Source organism: Panthera leo, chromosome B2 (assembly GCF_018350215.1).
Source record: "Panthera leo isolate Ple1 chromosome B2, P.leo_Ple1_pat1.1, whole genome shotgun sequence".
NCBI classification, from domain to species: Eukaryota; Metazoa; Chordata; class Mammalia; order Carnivora; family Felidae; genus Panthera; species Panthera leo.
This window is the reverse complement of record NC_056683.1, coordinates 72648359-72670594: the sequence shown is the minus strand read 5'-3', so window position 1 is coordinate 72670594 and position 22236 is coordinate 72648359. Positions and strand designations below refer to the sequence as shown.

At 36.6% G+C, this 22236-nt stretch overlaps 1 long non-coding RNA gene across 1 annotated transcript in view; it reads left to right on the top strand.

Moving 5' to 3' along the window:
* Window positions 1-22236, top strand: part of LOC122220128 — a 221820-nt gene that overhangs the window by 72430 nt on the left and 127154 nt on the right. The window contains exon 2 of the long non-coding RNA XR_006202689.1: window positions 6124-6259. This is a non-coding gene — a long non-coding RNA (uncharacterized LOC122220128). The remainder of the gene's footprint in view (window positions 1-6123; window positions 6260-22236) is intronic.

The following is a 22236-nucleotide window of genomic DNA, read 5'->3' as shown; positions in this document are numbered from 1 at the left end:
AAATGTATTTGCCAGCCCTTGGATACAATGTAGGAGAAGCTACTTAAACTTGCAGCAGTATATTTGCTAGATTACTTCCATCTAAATATAGTTAGATAAACAACTTAACCTAGGTGGAAAAATGGTCAGCTATTATTGGCTAGTGATTAGAGAGTTCCTCATTTATCTGAAAGATTATTGGAAGTCAATCCACTGTACATGTCAATGAGATTTGTTGTTGTTCCTTTTAACAACTTTATTCTTTTACATTGTTGAAAGACAATGTTGCTTTTCAACACTGGCTTTAAGGTAGAACATTGGGACATTACAGAAAATTCTGATGCCGCATATCCAGAGTCAGGAATTCTTATTCAATTAGTTGGGGTGCAACCTGCGCATGGTAGTTTTTAAATAGTCCCAGAGAAATGAGAATGAAGAGACAGAATCAGGGGCCACAGTTTAAAAGGGCTGTATCTTAGGCTAACTGGCCAGGTGTCAATGGTTGCCACATACCTTACTCTCACCACGACTGGTGAAGTTGAAATCGTATTTTACATAAACTCAACAGGAATCAATAAAAGCACATATGTAGTCATTTTTAACAAAGGAAAGCAGCTAACTTTTTTTTCTGATGTAAATGATAGATTACTTCATACTTTTAAAAGTTATTTTAGTGAGTTTATGGCTATATCCTGTGTAAAATACATTTTTCCTTTAGCTATTAAATTGTAAGTATGAATAGAGGAGAAAACTGGCATACAAATGGACAAATTCATTATTTTCTTCTGTAAAACTAAATCTTATGAAAGGTTCCCTTCTCTCTGTGAATCAAAGTCCTATGGATTAATTTATCATCAAAACTAGCATCAGCTTAAGAGAGAAACTTGAGAGTCAGCTTAAGAGAAAGAAATGAAATTTTCAAACTGGACATGAAATGATTTTAGACAGAATTTTTTGTCTGCTACTGATTCCTTCCTAACAGAACAGTGAGGAATTGATGGTGATGACATCCTAACTAACATAAAATAATCCCATTGGTATGTATAGTGACTTAAATTTGTCTTTCTAGGAAATCAAATAGTGATTACAATTTACTATGCATGTAGAGCAAATATAGAATATAGAATTAATTTTATACAAATACTTCAATTTCTGTATTTTTACACAGAATGAGTTGTATACCACACACACATTATTGTATATGTATGTATTATATATATATATATATGTTTATATTTATATATTATATATATGTAACATATCTATAAAGAGCACATAATCAGCAGTGCCTAACTTAGAGGGTAAGTTTTACCTACAGTTTATAGTAGCTGTGGCTCAAAGAATGGCATTTTTTTTTTCTTTTTGGTACTAAGTCATTGAAGAGACTTATAGAGACAATTGGGTTTATTTCCACAGTTACACGGTCTGTGTTTTTAGTAACACGTGGGCCTTTGCTTCCTTGTTGAAAATGAACCTTTCCCAAAGCCAGACTGTGTGGGATGTGTTGGAGAAAAAGTGACCCTCATGCTCATCACCCAGTGAATAATGACACCAGTGATGTTAATATTAGTGGCACTTGAAGGAATCATGATCCATCATCATGCCTCCCTCACTGCCCAGTGAAACTATGTACCCACAGCTGCTGGGGAACTTCCAGTTTTACAGCACAATCTGAAACTAAGGTACATCCAAGTTGTAAAAAAAACTGAAATACTACACTGCTACATTCTATTACTAGGACAAATAAGTCTGGCATGTTTAAGTTCTGTAATCTGTGTTTAATTCACTCCTCTCAGGCCATTGTATTTAGGCCATTTTGGTCCTCACTTTTAGAAGATGAATTTTTGGTGCCTTTAGGTAGACAAACCTAGATGCTTCTTGTTTTCCTAACTTCCACCTCTGTCCATAACTCTCATAAGATAAATAAGTCCCTATGTCATGAATTTACTTGATTCTTAACAAACGAAACTCTTTATCTCTTCTGTCATGCTCTTAATTTCATTAGGACCCATCTCTATATACCAAGACAGATAAATAACATTGAATTTAACGAGAAACATAAATGTATATTCATGAAAGTTTATTTGTACATAGCTCAATACAGAATAAACTCCATTTGTTTTTGCCTTAACGTCATGAATTAGAGAGTTCAAATAGTTGAAATTCCATTTACTTACCCTGCCATTTTTCTTAGATGTTCATATTTAATCTTTGTCTTACCTTCTTCTTTTTTTTTTTTAAGCTTGTTAAAAATAAGGCTTTCTGAAGATAAATGTGGAAAAAAACCTCCTCACTTCTGTGACTTTCTTGCATCTTTGTTGTTTTATTTAAATTAACAAAAATTTTTCTTCCTTCCCTTCTCTTTTTTTGAAACCCCAAGTATTTGTTTGATTTAAATTATGTTTAAAGTTAATCAGTTTCAAGGAAAGACATTTAAGGTCTTGGAAGAAAACAATTTTTTTTTCTCCATTTGAGTCATCTTAACCTCTTCTCCCATCCCTCAAATAGAATTGAGGGTGTTTTTTCTGTAATAAAAGGATGCTTTTTTAAGGGATAAGACAATTTAGACAGAAATCAATAAGGTGTCCTGAAAAAAAAAAAAAGCACAGGGCCTTAGAGTCAGACAGACCTGGCTGAGTAACCTGGGTAAGGACCTGGGTATTTCTGCACCTTATTTCTATTTTTTATAAAAGGTGAATAGTCCTATCTCATGCTTTCAGAATATTAAGTGTAATTAGAGAACATACAGAGTATGTATTATATTGTAGGTCTTTATTCAAAAAATAGGAATTCCATTTCATGTTGCCCCTTCCAATGAAAATGCCAACATTATTTTTATCTAAGATCTTGTTGATTCCTATACTTCTAAGTGACTGCTGTTATGTTAATAAATAACACAGGTTTAAGAAATACAGCTTGACTATTTAGTGTCATCAGTCGATGACTGCTTCAATGGAATAAATATTCAGTGACCTAAAGCTGTTAGGACAGCCAAAGCACCAAAGAATCCCATACAAGCAAAATTTCAGATCAAGGGCTTAATTTCTTATCAAAGCAAAACCCATTGATTCTTGGCCCTAGGCGAGAATATCTTCAGAACAAACAGCTCTATATTCAGTTAAGTTGCCAGTAGCAGTTATTTTGAATTGTCTTATACCACTTAACTGAAGACATTCAATTGTCACTGGTGGGGATGGGTGATTCTGAAAGCAAAGAAAGACCCCAAAGAAGAAACCTGTGTCAGATTTAGTGTCAGAAGGAAGTAGATAGAGTGTCTCCTGGACCTATTTTGAAGGGAACCAATCCAGATATATTATCTGTTTAAAAACAGTGTCTCAGCACTGTCAGTGTCTGGAGTTGCTCTAAAAACATAGAAGATTTGTCATAAAACCTGAAATAGAAGGTGTAGTCTCTGGCTGCAGAATGCACCCTGGCATGAGATGGCCATCTCAGCATCTGGTTAGTAAATTACCTCAGCAGAAAACACTCTCCTTTGTTGACAAATGGTCTAGCTGCTTTCTCAGTGAGACTGGAGGATGAGAAACTTCTGGAAACATAGTTTGTATTCAGTCCCTAAATATGGAAATATGGTGAAAAGTCCACTAGTCCAGGTGGAATCATGAACCAAATATTATTATAAACAACGACAATGCTTCTCTTCATTCTTTTCTTTAAAAGCATAACTGAGCTTCAGAACCCAAATTCTAAAAATGCTTTTGCTGCAGTTTATTAATATCAAAACCAATAAGAAAAAAATTTTGCATGGCATTCTTATTAGAATAAATTTAAACAATGAGATTTCTGAGTTGAACTATTGAGTATTTCAAGACGTATTTATCAAATAATACTATCTAAGGCCGAGGCAGTTCTTTGCCAAGGTAACAGTAAGAGAGAATTAACAATGACCTTTCCTTTTATTTGGACTATGTCAATATCAAAAACAAATACACTTTGGGAATGCAAGCTGGTGCAGCCACTCTGGAAAACAGTATGGAGCTTCCTCAAAAAACTAAAAATAGAACTACCCTACTATCCAGCAATTGCACTAGTAGGCATTTATCCACAGGATACAGGTGTGTTGTTTCGAAGGGATACATGCACCCCCATGTTTATAGCAGCACTATCAACAATAGCCAAAGTATGGAAAAAGCCAACATGTCCATCGATGGATGAATGGATAAAGATGTGATATATATATACAATGGAGTCTTACTCGGCAATCAAAAAGAATGAAATCTTGCTATTTGCAACTACGTGGATGGAACTGGAGGGTATTATGCTAAATGAAATTAGTCAGTCAGTCAGAGAAAGACAAAAATCATATGACTTCACTATTATGAGGACTTTAAGAGACAAAACAGATGAACATAAGGGAAGGGAAATAACAATAAGATAAAAACAGGGAGGGGGACAAAACAGAAGAGACTCAAATATGGAGAACAAACTGAGGGTTACTGGAGGGATTGTGGGAGGCGGGATGGGCTAAATGGGTAAGGGGCATTATGGAATCTACTCGTGAAATCATTGTTGCACTATATGCTAACTAATTTGGATGTAAATTTTAAAAAATAAAAAATAAAAAAAACCCAAATAAACTAAAAGTTGAAACAAAAAATTCATTTAACTAAACAATGTTAGAATTTGAAGAGAACTTTGATATTCTCTATTAAAACCTATTCATAATACAGACAAGAAATATAACATATGAGGTCCAAGCAGGATTAGAAACCATGAACTCCTCAAATTTTTGTCTTCTCGTGCTTCTTCCATCACATCAAATCTCATCTTCATGTTCGGTGAGCAGTAAAAGGATTTACATGACCAAAATACAAGGGGCATGCGGGAGATAGTAAGGCTAGAAAGGCAGGTGGTATAAAGTTGTCTATCCTTCAGTAAAGTAATAGGCTGAATAGTTGGGACTTTATTCATTGTGTAAGAGGGATTCTCTGGAAATAGTATGGCAGCTATATCAGAGGACTATCAGGAAGCCCATAGGACAACCTTACATCTGCATGTTTATGCTCTGCCCATAAAGCTCAGATAACAATTTGCCACCCATCTCACACACTATATGAGTAAATTCATCTTCTTCATAGTGCCCGGGTACCATGGCTATGAGAAGACCGCAAGAGGTATATACAGGGAAATCACACTCTCTAGAAGTAAATAGTATGATGTAACTGGAGAAGAAAAGGACACAGCATTATGCAAGCCTGTTTCTTTCTCCACTTAGTTCTCTTATGAAGACTGAGGTTCCTCCTCCTAAAACCCAGTACTCCTTGAAAAATGTGGTCAAAAGCCACAATTTCTGAAACAGTGTGGGAGCTAGCAGAGCTGCAACCATTCGTAACCTCTGGCAGGTCTTTTAGCTTGAATTTATTCATATATAGAAAGAGAAGAATATTAATTGCCTATATTAGTATTGTGGGTGCGCTTGGGTGGCTTATCGTTTGAGCATCCGACTTCGGCTCAGGTCATGATCTCATGGTTCATGAGTTCAAGCCCCACAACGGGCATGCTGCTCTCAGTACAGAGTCCACTTAGGATCTTCTGTCCCCCTCTCACTCTATCCCTTCCCAACTCGTGCTCTCTCTCTCTGTATATCTATATCGATATCGATATCGATATCGATATCGATATAGATATATAGTGGACCTCAGAAGGTGGTTGTGAAGTACCAATGGGACAATGTATGTGGAAGCACCTAGCCTGATTAGATTCACGACTTTCATTTTTTAATAAATCTTAAATTGGACGGGTCATTTTATTCTGAGAACTATGATGCAAATATCTGTTTAAGGGTCAACCATAGGTCAAATAAATAGAAAATCTTAAAAATCACTTCACCTAATCTAATATTTTATCATAAAATATTTAAACTAAAAAAAAATCAATTTGCTCTTTAAGAAAGTGATAGTGCAAGGAAGTGTTTAATATGGAAGAGCTCTTCATTGTGTTGTAATTCTTTCTCATCTCAGAACCTTAAATATATTACCAAGGAATTACAAAAAGATTACGTGGGACTTCTGGTTAGGATATAGAAAGTCACAGGAAATCATTGCTTTCATCCTAACAACCAGAAGAAGCTGGATAACCTTCAAAACCACAGAAGTCTTTTTTTTTTTTTTTTTTATGATCCTTCAGAGAGCTGAAGATGCAGTGAAACCTAAATAAACTAATTTCCAGAAAGATGACAAGCCCTTCACAAGAGAGAAGAGTTCCACAGCTGTTTGCATTTCAGGCCAAGGAGCAGAAGAGGAGGTACCTACCATAAAAGCAGGTAAGGAGAAACCAGCTAAACTTTTAATGAACTTTTAATGGCTGTGCGTAGGCTGGCATGAGAGATTAGACTTCCAAAGAGCCTAAAAACCACAGAGCAAACCTGCAACCACCCACCAACTATTTCCCACTAGTCTTCACCTTGTGCTTGAAACTACTATGCCAAAAATCTGGGACGAGTCAGCAGAGCTGAGAGAGAGACTCTCTGAGGCACAGAGCCTCCTGTAAGTATAACACAGCACCCACTGGAGGGAAAGGGGACAATGTGCAGGAGAGCTGAGATGTGCAGGTCTCTCAGAAAACACACTGAGGCGGGAAGGAAGGAAAACCTTTGTGACATTCCATTTTTTCATAGCATGTAAAATAGCTGCCCTTGCAAGTCTGGGGAATAGGAAGAATAGAGTTGGAACCAGGGGTGACCCTGGATGTCAAAATCTTCTGCCCAGTTAATCAAAAAGTTGGCAGCTAAGCTATAAAGCAGAGGTATACTGTTCTTAGTACAAAGAGATGGTGGCTCAGTTCCAAAGACAAAGAAAACTCCTGAATTTAACCAGTGCTCAGATCCTAAGCCACGCTCAGAGGAAAATCTAGATCCTTCCTTAAAACATGTGAAGCCATTGACAAAAGTTGCCTCAGCCCAACTGTGTATCATACTGGTATAGTCTTTCACTCTAGAATCCAAATGAAAGAAGGGGGATAACCTTTTTTGGAAGTTAATATTACTTCAGGCTCTTCTATTCTTTTACACAAAATATCTTGCATACAATAAAAAATAGTGAGATATTAAAAAAGCAAGATAAGGAGTCCATGGTCAATAAAGAAAAAAAGTCAATAGAAATACACACAGAAATGGCCCAGATCAGACAGACACTTTAAAATAGCTAGGACAAAATTGCTGCAAAATATGTTGAAAAAGATATTATAAAAGGCAATCTATTGTACTTGAATATGGTAAGTGTTATAATAGACATAAGCAATATCACAACATATATGAATAATTGAACTGATAAAGAAACAAAGGCAATATTTGATTAAAGAAGCACCATTTTAGTCATATCTCATACTGTGTTTAGAAACCAAAGAAACAGAGAACAGCACTTCAAGAAGATGGAATAGAGAGTACAGAGACAGGCAGTTATGAAGTGGTATTGTGTAAAGCAGTGAGAATTTCCAACTCAAAGGAAAAGACAATTCTAGGGGTGGGGGCTGGACAGCTTCATGGATGTGTAAACTGTATATTCACATAGAGTCCTATACACCAAAGAACGCTTGCTTGGGTTAATGCTTTGTGGTGACCAAATCGAAATTCTTAAATATTTTACTTTATTTTATTTTATTTTATTATTTTAGAGAGAGAGAGAATGAGCATGGTAGAGAGACAGAGAGGAAAAGAGAGAGAGAATCTTAGAACGCTCCACACTCAGTGTGGAGCCAGATGTGGCTCTATCCCATTACCCTGGTATCATGACCTAACCCAAAATCAAGAGTCAGTATGCTCAACTGATTGAGCCACCCATGTACCCCAAACATTTTTTTTAAATAATCTCTCCACTCAACATAGAGCTTGAACTCGCAACCCCGAGTTTAAGAGTCTCATACTCCACCAACTGAACCAGCCAGGCTCAGTCTTAATTAAGAATTAAGAAATTCTTAGTCTTTGAAAATAGAACATCACATTTTATTTTGCATTGAGACCTGCAAGTTATGTAGCCAGTCCTGAGAGGAGGGGGCCATCAGGAGAAGATAGTAAAGGGCTTTGAATATAGCATTGGACAAAGTAAAGTGATCACACATCACAGGCTCCCCAGAACAGGCCCAGTTTATACTTGTCTCATCCTAATTTTTCCTGTCACTTTATAGTGTTCTGATTTGAGCATACATTGTATGGCCATGCTGTGCTGCATGAAGGAACCTGGGAATATTTTTAAGCAGTGATGTGTTTTGAGTATATATGTTTTTCAAGTATACTTTATAGATTTCAGTGTGAAGAGCAAATTGAGTATGGGGGAAAAACCTCATTAGAGCAGTTAGGGAGCTTCTGTAAGCCACAAATAATGGTGACCTAAACCAAAGCAAGGGCTGAGGGGAAAGAAAGAAGTAGAAGATATCAGATTTGGTAAGTTTTTGGAAGTGAGCAGTAATGAAAAGAGAAGAATCAAGGATCACATCCAAGTTTCCAATTCGAAAGATCAATACAAAATGATGTTCTTATGCCAGGTTTGAAGGATAAAAGTACAAGTGATGATTAAACAAATGAGTATACTGGTCTGAAATTCAGACTAAAAGTCAAGACTGGAGGTATGGATTTGGCAAATGCATGAGGCCTATTTGTCCCCGGGTTTATTTGTGGCTATGGGTCCTCATCTTGTCAAACAGGAACTTGTTTATAAAGGGAATTACCCCCATTTCACATGACGGTGAAAAAAGTGGGGGGAGTCTTAAAATCTGTTTCAAACTCTCTCCAGTGTTGATGGCAAACGTAAGACATCATTTTCAAATGTAATCATTCGGTATCTCTACTATCTTGCTTTTTTCCTTCTTTCCATCTTCCTCTTTATTTTATTACAGAGGCATGTTATGTTGTCAATAAATATCTTGGCATGTTTTGGACTTTTTTCCCGCCTTTTTTTTCCCTGAGGTATGCTCCTTGCTGTTATTTTCTTATTTCTATTTTGATCTATAACCTACCGCTTTCATTTTAGGACAGTTCTTTGCCTTTAATTGTTTTCTTAGAATATTTTCTTATTTTTTCCTATTTAATTTATCAAAAAAATTTCCTTTTACTCATTTTAAAGAAAAAGAAAATGCTTTAAATGCTCCTTTAAATTTAAACTTCCAAGTTTAATTTTATTTTTTAATTCAAATTTTGTATTGAGATAATTGGATCTTCACATATAGTTATAAAAATGAATACAGAGATTTATCCAAGCTCAGATAGTTTCACTGGAGAATTTTACCAAACATTTAGAGAAAAATTAATAGAGGAGAGTTATGTCCATGGGATTAAGAGGATCTACAAAACAGCTAATGATGTTTAAATCAATCAACCAATCAATCAGTAAAAGAATGAATGCTTTCCTCCAAAAATCATTGGAGGTTGTCTGTTTTCACCACTTTCAATCAACATTGCACTGGAAATTCTACCCACTGCAAGTAAAAGAAATAAAAGTCCATACAGATTGTCTATGTGGAAAATCCCAAGGAATTTACAAGAAAAAAACCAAAACAAAACAAAACAAGAACTAATATATGAAGTCAGCAAGGTTCAATATTAGTTCTGGGAGGTTTTTTTTTTTTTTTTCTTTTGAGGTTTAAAATTATAAATCCAATTTCTTAATTGATTATAATGCTATTTAAATTGCATATTTAGATTTAGATTTTATCTTGGTTGAGTTTTAGTAGTTTGTAATCTACAAGGAATTAGTCAATTCCTTCTAAATTGTTGAATTTTTTAGTGTAAAGTTGTTCAGAGTATTTACTTATTATCTTTTTAATAGATGCTGAATCTGTAATGGTATACCATATTTAATTTCTTACGTTAATAATTTGTGTCTTCCTTCTTTACTTTTACATGTCTTGCTAGCAGTTTTTCAATTTTATTGATTTTTTTCAAAGAATGCGTTTTTTTAGTTGCACTTCTCTATTATTCCCTGTTTCAACTTCATTGATGTATTATTCTCTTTTCCTTATTACCAGAGGAAGGAAATTATCAGAGGGAGGAAATCCTCTGATTGTTTTGAGTTTATTTTGCTTTTCTTTTTCTAATTTCTTGATACAGCAATTCAGATTATTTATTTGAAATCTCTCCTCATTTCTAATCTAAATATTTATTGCTATAAATTTCCCTTTCAGCACAGGTTTAGTGGTAAACCACATATGTCGATATGCTGTGTTTTCAGTTTCATTCTGCGTATTTTTAAGCTTCCTCTGACCCATGGATTTTTAGGGGTGTTCCATGTGTTTAGAGATTTTCCTGTTGTCTGTTATTGATTTCTAGTTTCATTCTATTATGGCCAGAGAACATACTCTGTATTATTTCAATTATTTTAAATATGTTGAGCTTTTGGATATGGTCTGCCTTGATGAATGATCCATGGGCACGGAGTGTTTTCTGCTATTGCTAGGTGGGATATTCTCTACATATCCATTAGATCCTATTAGATAAGTATTTTGTACAGAACTTCTATATGCTTGTTTTCTATTAGTTCTATCAGTTGCTGAGAGGGGACATTGAAATCCCCAGCTATAATTGTGGATTCATCTATTTCTCCTTCCAGCTCTATCAGTTTTCCTTCATGTATTTTGAAAGTCCATTGTTTGGTGCATACACATTTAGTGTCATTATATCTTTCTGATGGGTTAATCCGTTTATTGTTATGTCCCTCACTGTCTCTTAAAATTTTCTTTGCTATGAGATGTACTTTATCAGATAGTAATATAACCATACATGCTTTTACTTGCTTAATATTTCCATCAATGTTTTTTCATCTTTTTAATTTCAATATAGTTATGTCATTGGATTTGTACAGCATACATTACAGACAGGTCATAGTATGTACCCATTCTATTGACCTCAGTCCTTTGATTGGTGTATTTGAAATATTTACCTTTAATGTAATTATTCTTATTTTAGGGCTTAAAACTTCTGTTATTTATTGTGCATTTGTTTCTTTAAGTTTTCATTTTTCTGTTTCTCTTTTCTTATGTTCTGATAGATTACTTCAAACTAAAGAATACATCTTGATTTATATATAGTGTTTTTGAGTGTGTCTCTTTGTACAGTTTCTGCAGTGATTGTTCTGGAAATGACAATGTATGCATGTGACTTATGCATGTATCAACATATGCATACATATGCATGTATCAATATTTTACCACTTCAAGTAAAGTGTGAGCACCTTAACAATTTTGCTTGCTCATCTCACAGTATCTCTTGACAGAATGGGGAAGTCTCAGGAATAGCACGGAAGACAAGTGCTGCTCCTTTCTTCTTATTACTAACAGGACTTCCAATCCATCTCCTTGCTGGTCATGTCAGCCTCACCTGATGTTGTCAGACAGATTTGTGCTTGACCTGGTAGAAAAAGGAGTCTAGCTGGGCTGTCTTCTTTTGGCAGGTTGAGCATTGGGAAATGCAAGGTCTGGGCAGCAGAAGGGTAGAGAAGGGTGTCACCATCCTATTCTTCTGGTCCTGGGATCCCAAGCCAGCTTACCTTCTGTAAGAGATTCAAGCAATCCGGAGACTGATCAAGAAAAAAGATATGACAGGATGGGCCATAACACACAACAAACTTTATTGGTGCTTGGATAGCGTTGCAATGAGAAGGGAATTCCCTCACAGCTTATGGTGAAGATGCCACTAACTAGAAGGGGAGGAAGGCAAGGGAACTCCCAGGGAAGTAGGGGTATTAAAGAGGGTGCTTATATGTCTGGGTGATGTCACTCAGAAGCACTGTGGAAGTCTCTGGGTCAAACAGCACCAAAGAGCAGCAGCAACTTAGAGCCTTACAACCATAAGGCCCTATCTTGTCAGTAACTGCTTTGGGTGAGGTTTGGTAGGGCATGCAAAGTAGGCAAGCTCTAAATGGCTAAAAATTGTTTGCTTGACCTATTTTTAAAATAATTGGATGTATAAAAACTTGAGTTTGGCACTGGCCAACTTTTGAGCTAACAAGTCTTAGCCTGCAATGAAGAAACAGACAACCTAACCTTTGCCTCATTTATAGAACACCTCTTTCCCACCTTGCAGAGTATTCCTTTGGTTGCCTCTATCTCTCTCAGTTTTATTTAGGTATCATTCACATATCATGCAGTCAATCCACTTAAAATATATAATTCAGTATCTTTTAGTATATTCACAGAGTTGTTGCATCGATTACAATTTTAGAACATTTTCATTACTCCAAACAGAAACTCCAAGCTCATTAGCCATTCCCCACCAATCCCTTCCCTTGACCTGCCAGCTTCCATCAACCACTAGTCTACTTCTGTACTTCCTATGCCTATGCTGGAAACTTCAGATAAACAGAATAATACAATATGTGATCCTTGGTGACTGACTCCTTTCACTTAGCATGTTTTCAAGGTTCATTCATACTGTAGCAGTACTAATTTTTTTTTTATTTTCAGATAATATCCCATTGTATTCATAGATCATATTTTATTTATCCATTCATCATTTGATGGACACTGAAGTTTCTACTTTTCACTATTATGAATAATGCATCTATGATATTTGTGTACAAGCTTTTGTGTGAACATACATTTTTTTCATTTCTTTGGATATATGCCTGGAAGTAGATTGCTGGTTTATATGGTAACTTATATTTAGTCATTTGTGGAAATGCCATATTAATTTTCTAAAAAGCTGCACCAATTTACATACTCACTACTACTGTAGTGAGAGTTACAATCTCTCCACATCCTTTGTTTTTTGTTTTTTTTTTCCTTTTTGATTACAGCCATCCTACTGCATGTGAAGTGGTATCTCATTGTGGTTTTGATTTGCATTTCCCTAATGATTGGTGATGTTAGGCATCTTTTCATGTGCTTATTGACCATTTGCATATTTTTCTTGGAGAAATGTCTATTCAGATCCTTTGCCCATTTAAAACATTTTTTTTTTAATGTTTATTTTTTGAGAGAAAAATAGAGAGAGCAGGGGAGGAGAAGATAGAGAGGAAGACACAGAATCCAAAGCAGTCTCCAGGACCTGAGCTGAAGTCGGATACTTAACCGACTGAGCCACCCAGGTGCCCCAATCCTTTGCCTATTTTTTAATTGTATTTTTATTATTGAGGATTCTTTGAATATTCTGGATACAAGTCCCTTATGAAGATTTTCTACATATAAAACCATGTCATCGGCAAACAGAGGTATAGCTTACTTCTTTCTTTCCAACCTGGATAGCTTTTCTTTCTTTTCTTGATTACTGGCTAGAACCTCCAATGCAATTCTAATTTCCTTACCCAAGTCCATTTATCATCAGAAATACACCCCATGGTGTTTCACATGGTGTCTTATTTCCTGTGCATCTTGTTTAAATGCTTAGTTAATTTTATACCTTGAGATATGCTAACTTTCATGGATAATAGAAAATGCAATTTACTAAACGAAAGCTATGTAATATCACTGTTTTAGTTCTGAATGAATGTTTCACAAACATTCTTAAATTGTTCAGTTTGTGCATTTTCTATTAAATTTGCCTCGGCAAAAGTCTCCATGTGCATGAATATTAATTTTTACCCAATTGAAGAGATTAGAACAGGCTAATAACATCACCTTTTAAAATCATTTGAGTTTCCCTAAAAATGTCCTCTGTAAAATAAGAATGCAGTGCACTTGAATTTCCACAATCATATTTTGAAAAGGTCATATACTATTATTGGTTATAAAATTGATGAAACCACTGAATTCTTTATTGTATTACAAAGAAAGAGAAAAAATAATTTTGCCATGGTCCATATATGTCTCTGTGATACATAGCTCCATACATGAACATACATATTTAATGTTTATTGTGTACCTGCTATAACACCGTATGCAGTGAAGTGAAACATTCAAAAAGGTTAAAATACTCTGATTTTAAAGAATGAAGGGGCGCCTGGGTGGCGCAGTCGGTTAAGCGTCCGACTTCAGCCAGGTCACGATCTCGCGGTCCGTGAGTTCGAGCCCCGCGTCAGGCTCTGGGCTGATGGCTCGGAGCCTGGAGCCTGTTTCCGATTCTGTGTCTCCCTCTCTCTCTGCCCCTCCCCCGTTCATGCTCTGTCTCTCTCTGTCCCAAAAATAAATAAAAAATGTTGGAAAAAAAAATTAAAAAAAAAAAAAAAAAAGAATGAAGAATCCCTCCATGTTAAAGGAGATCAAAACATGAAAATTAAATATACCATGTGATCTTGGACTGGATCCAGAATCAGAAAAAAAGTATTTGCTATAAGTATCACTATTGGGACAATGTTAAATTTCATGATTTTGGGAATTCTATTATGGTTATAAAAGTGAATGCAGTCAGGGGTAAAGGGGCAGAAAATTTGCAGTTTTCTTTTAAGTGGTTCAAATAACAACAATGCTGATGATACTTCTATCTCTCTGTATGTAATTATCTCTGTCTATATATAATAATTATCTCTGTCTCTATATTTGTATATAGAAACACAGATATAGATATAATGTGTAGGTAGAAGAAACAGAAAAAAAAAATGAATGACATGGCAAATGTGACAAAATGCTAACAATCCATGAGGGTAAAGGACACACTGGAGTTCCTTGTCCTAATTCAACCTCCATAAATTTGAAATTATTTCAAAATCAAAAAGTTAATACATAAACTGTTTTTTTGCTGTCTTCAGGGAGTTTACAGTCCAGTTGGGGTTACAAGACCTACTATAAACATGAAGACTGTTCAAATTCAATTGGTTACAAGACAATACAAGAGATAATTTCACCAAATCAGTGACTGACATTAAGTCTCTACTACATGCCAGTCACTGTGCATGGCCTCAGACTGTGAGAATGAAAACACATAAACCTCTTCCTTTATTATCTTATAGCTCGGTAGGAGAGAGAGAGACTCCCAAACAAATATTTCTACCTGGGAGAAGAAATGTACTACTAGAAGTATCTGTATGCTCCAAAGGAAGAACCAGTTCTATCCAGGGGTGCTGTGGAAGCTTGAGGAAGAGGTGAATTATGTGCTGGCTCTGAAGGGAGTGGCAGTATCAGAATGGGCCTGCAGCGCTGCCTGTACAAGGAGGCAGTTGCCCTGTGCCCCAGCTGTTGACCTCAAAATTCACCACTCATCATGTTTCCAGAGGCCAAGCACCCACAGTGCTTGTACAGAAGGGAAACTCTGTACAGAAGGGAAACTGAGGGTGACTTTGGCCAAGGAGCCCCAGAAGACCTTACCAAGACTTTCATAGGCTGCCAGGCATCCAGGGTGCTTCCACCCAAATTTCCTTCCTTTCCCCAGACTTGTGCTGGAGTCTGATGAGGCTCCCAGCTTTGCCCGACCCCCTTCCTTATTTCCTTTTTCTCAGACATTTTCTTTAATGCAAATTTAAAATTTTAATTTATTTATTTATTCTTGAGAGAGAGAGAGAGAGAGAGAGAACATGTGAGCTGGGGAAGGGCAGACAGAAAGGGAGAGAGAGAGAATCCCAAGCAGGCTTTGCACTGTTGGCACAGAGCTTGACGTGGGACTCACCCACAAACTATGAGATCATGACTTAAGCCAAAATCAAGAGTCGATGCTTAACCGACTGAGCCACCCAGGTGCCCCCCTTCAATGCAAATTTAATAGCATCCTGGTCTCTGATTCTGGGAAAATTAACTTTGGTGGATAGGAGTCTTATGAAGTCAGCAACTAGGATAAAAGATGTTTCAATAGGTGGCAGAACATCATGCCGATGTTCTTCTGGCTGCTGTATGCACACCAGCGGGGAGAAAAGGAATCTTGCTATTCTTAAGAGCTGATATGAAGAGGACACATTTTCCACCTCTTGTGAACTTCAGATTATCCCCCTTTCCTCCTCATTTGGGAGCCCTCATCTTTTGGCAAACCATTTCTCTCACCACTCTGAATCTAAGCTTTTGACTAAAAAAGGAAGGGAGAGTTCTAGAAAATAAATGTTGGTTTTTCCTAGAGGATATGCAAAGATGACAATTACACTGTCATTCTCTGGAGTCTCCTATAGTAGCAACTACACAGCAAAATATACCAATAACTTCCACTGCCATAGAGGTTTGGGGGGAAGTTTGTGTACTTCTGACTTTAGACCTTCACTCGTCATTGACCAAGGCATAGAATCAGCCTTCTCTATGAATTCCTTTGGCTGAACAGTCAGGGCTTCTTTTATGTCCACTTCTTGGATGGGTTATGAAATTTCACAGCTAGTCTGTGATATGTCTTAGACAAACCTAAGGTCATTTTGAATCAATTTCTGAGACTATTTATTTCTCATCCTGGATTTGAACTTACATATATTTTTCCTATTGGTTATGTTTTCGTTACATTTACTGGAAATTTTTCTGAATTTTTTCCCTTTTATTTTATCATGTTTCTTGGTATCTAGAAGGTTTTTGATAAATTATTCTTTTCATTTATTTTATTTAAAAATAAATGCCTAAGGGCACCTGGGTGACTCAGCTGAGCGTCAGACTTCAGCTCAGGTCATGATCTCATGATTTGTAGGTTCGAGCCCTGCGTTGGTTCTATGCTGACAGCTCAGAGCCTGGAGCTGTTTCAGATTCTGTCTCCCTCCCTCTCCGCCCCTCCCTGACCCATGCTCTGTCTCTCTCTCTCTCTCTCTCTCTCTCTCAAAAAAATAAATATTAAAAAAAAATTTTTAAATGTGTGAGCCTAAATCACAGCCTGATAATCTTTTTTTTTTTTTTTAAATTTTTTTTCAACGTTTTTTATTTATTTTTGGGACAGAGAGAGACAGAGCATGAACGGGGGAGGGGCAGAGAGAGAGGGAGACACAGAATCAGAAACAGGCTCCAGGCTCCGAGCCATCAGCCCAGAGCCTGACGCGGGGCTCGAACTCACGGACCGCGAGATCGTGACCTGGCTGAAGTCGGACGCTTAACCGACTGCGCCACCCAGGCGCCCCACAGCCTGATAATCTTAATAGCTTTGTATTATACATTTCAGTCCACACAAATTTTAAAATATAAATTATAAAGTAAGGCTCTGTTTTCCTCCCATATAATAATCACTTTCCCAGTACCCTTTAATAAATAATTTTTCCCCACCAATCTATGATCTCACCCTTATTATACATGAAAGTAGTATCTATGATAGGTGATTTTCTGATCTATTTATTCTGATAATCTTACCTAGCCATCAGTTCGCCTGCCAAAATTGTATTGTTTTGATTATCATGGATTGTATTGTACTTTGATATCTGGTAAGAACAGGGCACATTAGTTATTTTTATTTTTCAAAAAATTCTTCATTGTTCAAAACCTGCCCTCCTTTCCTGAATTTGAATTGAAATTTCTTGAAGCCCATAAATTACTTTGGAAAGAATTGACATCTTTACATTGACTAAGTTTTCCTGTCAAAAAATATAAAAATATCTTTATGAGCTTATCAGCAAAAGGTGATACTTTTTTTTATACATTTCAGTTTGGGTCAAGAGTAATGTTAAGTATTTTATGGGGCACCTGGATGGCACAGTCAGTTAAGTGTCCAACTCTTGAGTTTGAGCCTCACATTGGGCTCTGCACTGACAGTGCAGAGCCTGCTTGGGATTCTCTTTCTCCCTCTCTCTGCTTGTGCATGTGCTCGCTCTCTCTCTCTCTCTCTCTCAAAATAAGTAAATAAACATTTTAAAAAAGAGTAATGTCAAGTGATTTATATTTTTGTTGTTTCTGCATAAATGATAATCCCCTATTACATATTTACCTAGATATTGCTGATAGAGAAGAGATTTTTTTTCTAATCTTCTCATTTGACTGAACTCTTGTATTTGATTGAATATTTTGACTTGTTTCTCTCAGGTTTTCTTATCATACTTTTACACTATTGTGTACTAATAATTTTGTTCGCAAAGGGTCTATTTAGATAGTATCTTGCTTGTGTAATGTTTCTTCCCTTTCTTCCTTTTGTACATCTCTGGAGTTGTGTGTCTACTGTGTGTTCATGTTATGAAATTATTTTGAACTTTTGAATCACATGCCTGAAAATTGGTTTCTGTAGATTGAGAATGAATGACTTCCATGAGAGAAAATAAGACTATGCTTTCTTGTAAATATCTTCAGAAGCAATGGTGCATATTTCAAAGTCGTACAAAACAAATGATCTATTTTTTTCCATGTATATTGTGAGAACCCTCCATGAATCATGACTTACTCTTAATAATATATCAGAAATCTTTAGTGGGCTCTCTTATCAAACTTGCTACTAAGGAGACTACATGGAATCTTCTTGTATAGGGCTGGATGATTGCTGATTGGGGGCTCCTCTGTGCAGGTCACACTCCTTTAATGTCCGAAAGAGGCCATATGAAACTTCAGGGCACTTTGCTCTTGTGACAGCCATTGTCCTTTGTTGCTAAACAAAAAATCAGATTGCCTTCTTTAATCATGTTTTTTATAGACCTTTACTTCATTTGTTGGACAACTAATGAGAAGTAGGGAGTGACCATAGTTTTAGAGGTTGAAAAAAAGAAAACAACTTCACTTAATTTACAAAGAACTGAAATGTCACTGGAGTTTCTGAGATTCCTAATTTCTACAGAATTCTATTGTACCCAACTCCAGGGTTTTCATCCTCCTGGGAATCATAGAAAGTCTTCTCAATCTTTTATAGTTGTATTATACTGTATTTATTTTTTCTTCTTTCTTATGCATCATAAACACAAGCATTACTGAAGTCTATAAAGTTGTTGGCTTTACTGGAACTGAAAGCTGCTGAGTCATCACATGAATCCTAGTTGCCAAACTGAGAGCATTCATTCTGCACTTGAATAAATCCTACAGAGCTTCAGAGGCATATTTGAAAAAGTGTACCAATTTTTTTTTTTCTTGAGGAACTTAATTTTTGTTTGTTTGTTTTACAATTATAATTTCATCTTTCTCAATTTTCTTGGGACATAGGGACTACACAGCCCAGGTTTTGTAAATGATAACATTGTACTTATCCAAAACCATCTAGAGTCAACGACGATGGTGAAAAATGTGTCCTGTATTTATTCCCACCGCCATGTAATAGCTCTCAATTATTCAATGGCTCTGAAGGGCTCACAGGTGCCCCCCAAAACTATAGCACACTTTTAACCAAAATTAAAAACTTTCAGTTCACCTCACGATACTAAATGGTTCTGAACTGTGAATCCCCTCTTACACATCTTGCCCTGAGAAACTACTGGTACTAATATGTGAGCTATCAGTTCCCTCTTTGTGAGTGTCTTTCAGATGTAGCTAGAAAGTCATGCTTGTTAAATCTACTATGTCATTGCTGGGAAAAAGTCTATAGGCTTTGGTTAACTTAGAAGTATATTCATTCAACATTTATTGAATGCCTATGATGTTTAGATCTATGTACAAGAGAAGAGAAAAATGAATAACACAAAGACTTGACCTAATACATAGATCATTGTGTGCTTTTGTAGGCTGAGCAAAAATAATTTTGACAAAATGGCCCAGTGTGCAGAAGCTTGTTGTCCTCCATAGTCAAAACATGGGCTTTCAGGCCATGTATTAAAAAGCAAGTGAAATAGCACTGCCATGAAAGACCAAAGGACAATGGGGCTGTTCCAGAGACCTGTTTAGAAAAGTTGCTGTCTGGGCAGTTTTTGTTCAGTAGCTGCATGCATGGTTAATGACCCATGCAATCGTGGACCTTGACAAAGTAAACAATTTCTCAACAATATCTCCAAAAGACTAGACAGAATTGTTCAACTTCTGTAACTAAAAGTGGAATTTGAGGTGGTATAACATTATCTGAGTAGTATGAATTAAGACCTTCGAAAACTGTAGTTCCAATTTCTCAGTTATCTTTTGTAGAACACCCAAGGAGAAGGGCACATTCACATCTCAGGCTGTTCAACCTACAAAATAAGAGAACTAGTTGGCATGATACAATCCTATAAAGAATTCCATTCTGGAAAAGTAGTAATGAGATGAAAGAGACATAAAACAGCTGGCATGACACCGAAACTTTCCCTTGGCCACTGCTGCTCCCCACTCCAAACATGTCAAGCTCAGCACAACTCATGTGTACAAACCATTCCTCAGAAATGGCCAAGCAACCTGCTAGCATGTGCATATCATTTAGTCACAGGTTCCCTTGAAAGAAAAACTTAAAATGATTGTAAGTATATTTCTTATTGCTTCCCTCATTCCTTTGCTCCCTTCCTTCCTTTTTCTCTGTTTTTATTCCTTCTCAGGCTTCTTTAGTATTATGTGTCAGGTATTGTCAGAGATGTTGAGGTGGTGGTTGGGGGCATCTGGTGAAATGTAGAAAAAAGGGAGAAAAGATAGTAAAAATGAATAAAAACCATTAAAACAATAAATAAGTTTTGGTCTTCTTCATCAAAGTTGAATCAGAGAGACAGATGTAAAACAAAACAAACAAAAAAACCCCCAAAGTGGACAAAGTAATAGTGCATAGAATGTGCCATGATAACTAGGCAGGTAAGCAACTGGATCACGAAGTTTTGTAAATCCTTGCCTGGATTGTGCAAAATAAGAAAATCTGATTCCACATTTGCTAGAATCCCACCCAATGTAACCATCTCCAGTATACTGGTTTTATTTGTTTATTTAATAAGTATTAGTACAGCACTTACATACAAGTCTTTCACTAAGAGCTTTGGAAATCACTGAGATTTGGAAGAAAGACCCCCAAATGTAGGGACACAGAATTAAAAGTAGGCAGAGGACAAACGGACACATAATCACCACCAAGACAAGGAAATATATAGGATGCCTATCTGGTGGGTGGTAAAATACAAGGTGCTTTGGAAGTTGTAAAGAGGAAGAAATCATTGTGTAATTTAGGAATGTAGAGCTGGGTATAGGAGTCTGCAGGGACACAAGGACGTGTACCTCGTCTTTCCCTGCCCCAACCATGTGCACTTGTCCCTCTCAGCATTCTCTGACCACGGTACTCACTGCCCCAGGTCTCTTCTGCAAAATGCGTCTTGCTCCTTTTAGTTTTCTTTGTGGCTGAACCCGAGTTTGCTTACTCTCACCAAAATTGTCTTGCAGACCAAGCAAATCCTCGCTGATATAAAAATGGAGGATAGTGAGTCAATATGTGAGAGCTGTGAGGTAATACATTTGCATTTTAATGGGCATTTTGGAGATAATGTCCCAAAGGAATGGTGAGAAATTTTCTGGGAACACCGCAGGCTGGTGGCAGAAATAGTTTGGGGTAAGTCGGTAGAGGTCTTTCAACTCTTACCACATTAGAAACCACTTTTTCTGCCATCATGCAGGGCTGTTCCTCTAAGTATATTTACCTTTTAAAAAACTAAGAAGACCAGCTGTAGAAGACTCTGTTATTTAACTGAAACCTAGTTGTGATACCACCCACAAAGAGCTCCACACAATTTCCCTTATGCACCCACAGTCTAGCCCTGGGGATTTGATGTCTTAGGAAAACCAAAAGTGACCTGTAATTACAAGCAAACATCACTATTTTTTATTTCGTGTTTATGCTAAATGTTTCTTCTACACTTTAAAAAGAACGATTGTATCATTAAAGCGATTCCTTTGGGTGGTTAGGACTTGATTTTCTCCCCCCATTTTTCAGATGGAAGTGACTTAAAGAGCCATGGGGCCCACTTGTCACATGCTCCTCCTAGAGCATGGGCGACCAGACTTAGGTCCAGATGTCACACACAATTGCTTTGATGCTCTACCACTCCTTCCCCATGGCCACCATCTCCTAAAAGTTTTAGATATCATATTTTGTTTAGTTTTTAAAATTAAGAAAATGGAGGCACCTGGGGGTCTCAGTCGGTTATGTGTCCAACTTCAGCTCAGCTCATGATCTCACGGTTCGTGGGTTCAAGCCCCATGTCGGGCTCTGTGCTAACAGCTCAGAGCCTGAAGCCTGTTTCAGATTCTGTCTCTGGCTCTTTCTGCCTCTCCCCTGCTGGTGCTCTGTCTCTCTCTCTCTCTGAAATAAATAAACATTAAAATAATTTTTTTTAATTAAGAAAATGAAGCATAATTTTGTTTTGAATATTTAGAAGAATTTCACAATGCCTTTTGAGAACATTGCAGTGCTTGGTGTTGCAAAATCAAGGTGGAAGATAATTGACACACAGGTCAGATGAGGGATATAATTTTTTTTTCTTGCATGATTTTAAGCCTATAATAATTTCTTCTCAATTATTTCATATATCCTTATGCAGGGTCTGTTTCTAGATATAAAGCTATCATTAAAAATGATATGTGAGAGGTGCCTGGGTGGCTCGGTCAGTTAAGTGTCTGGCTCTTGGTTTCAGTTCAGGACATCTCATG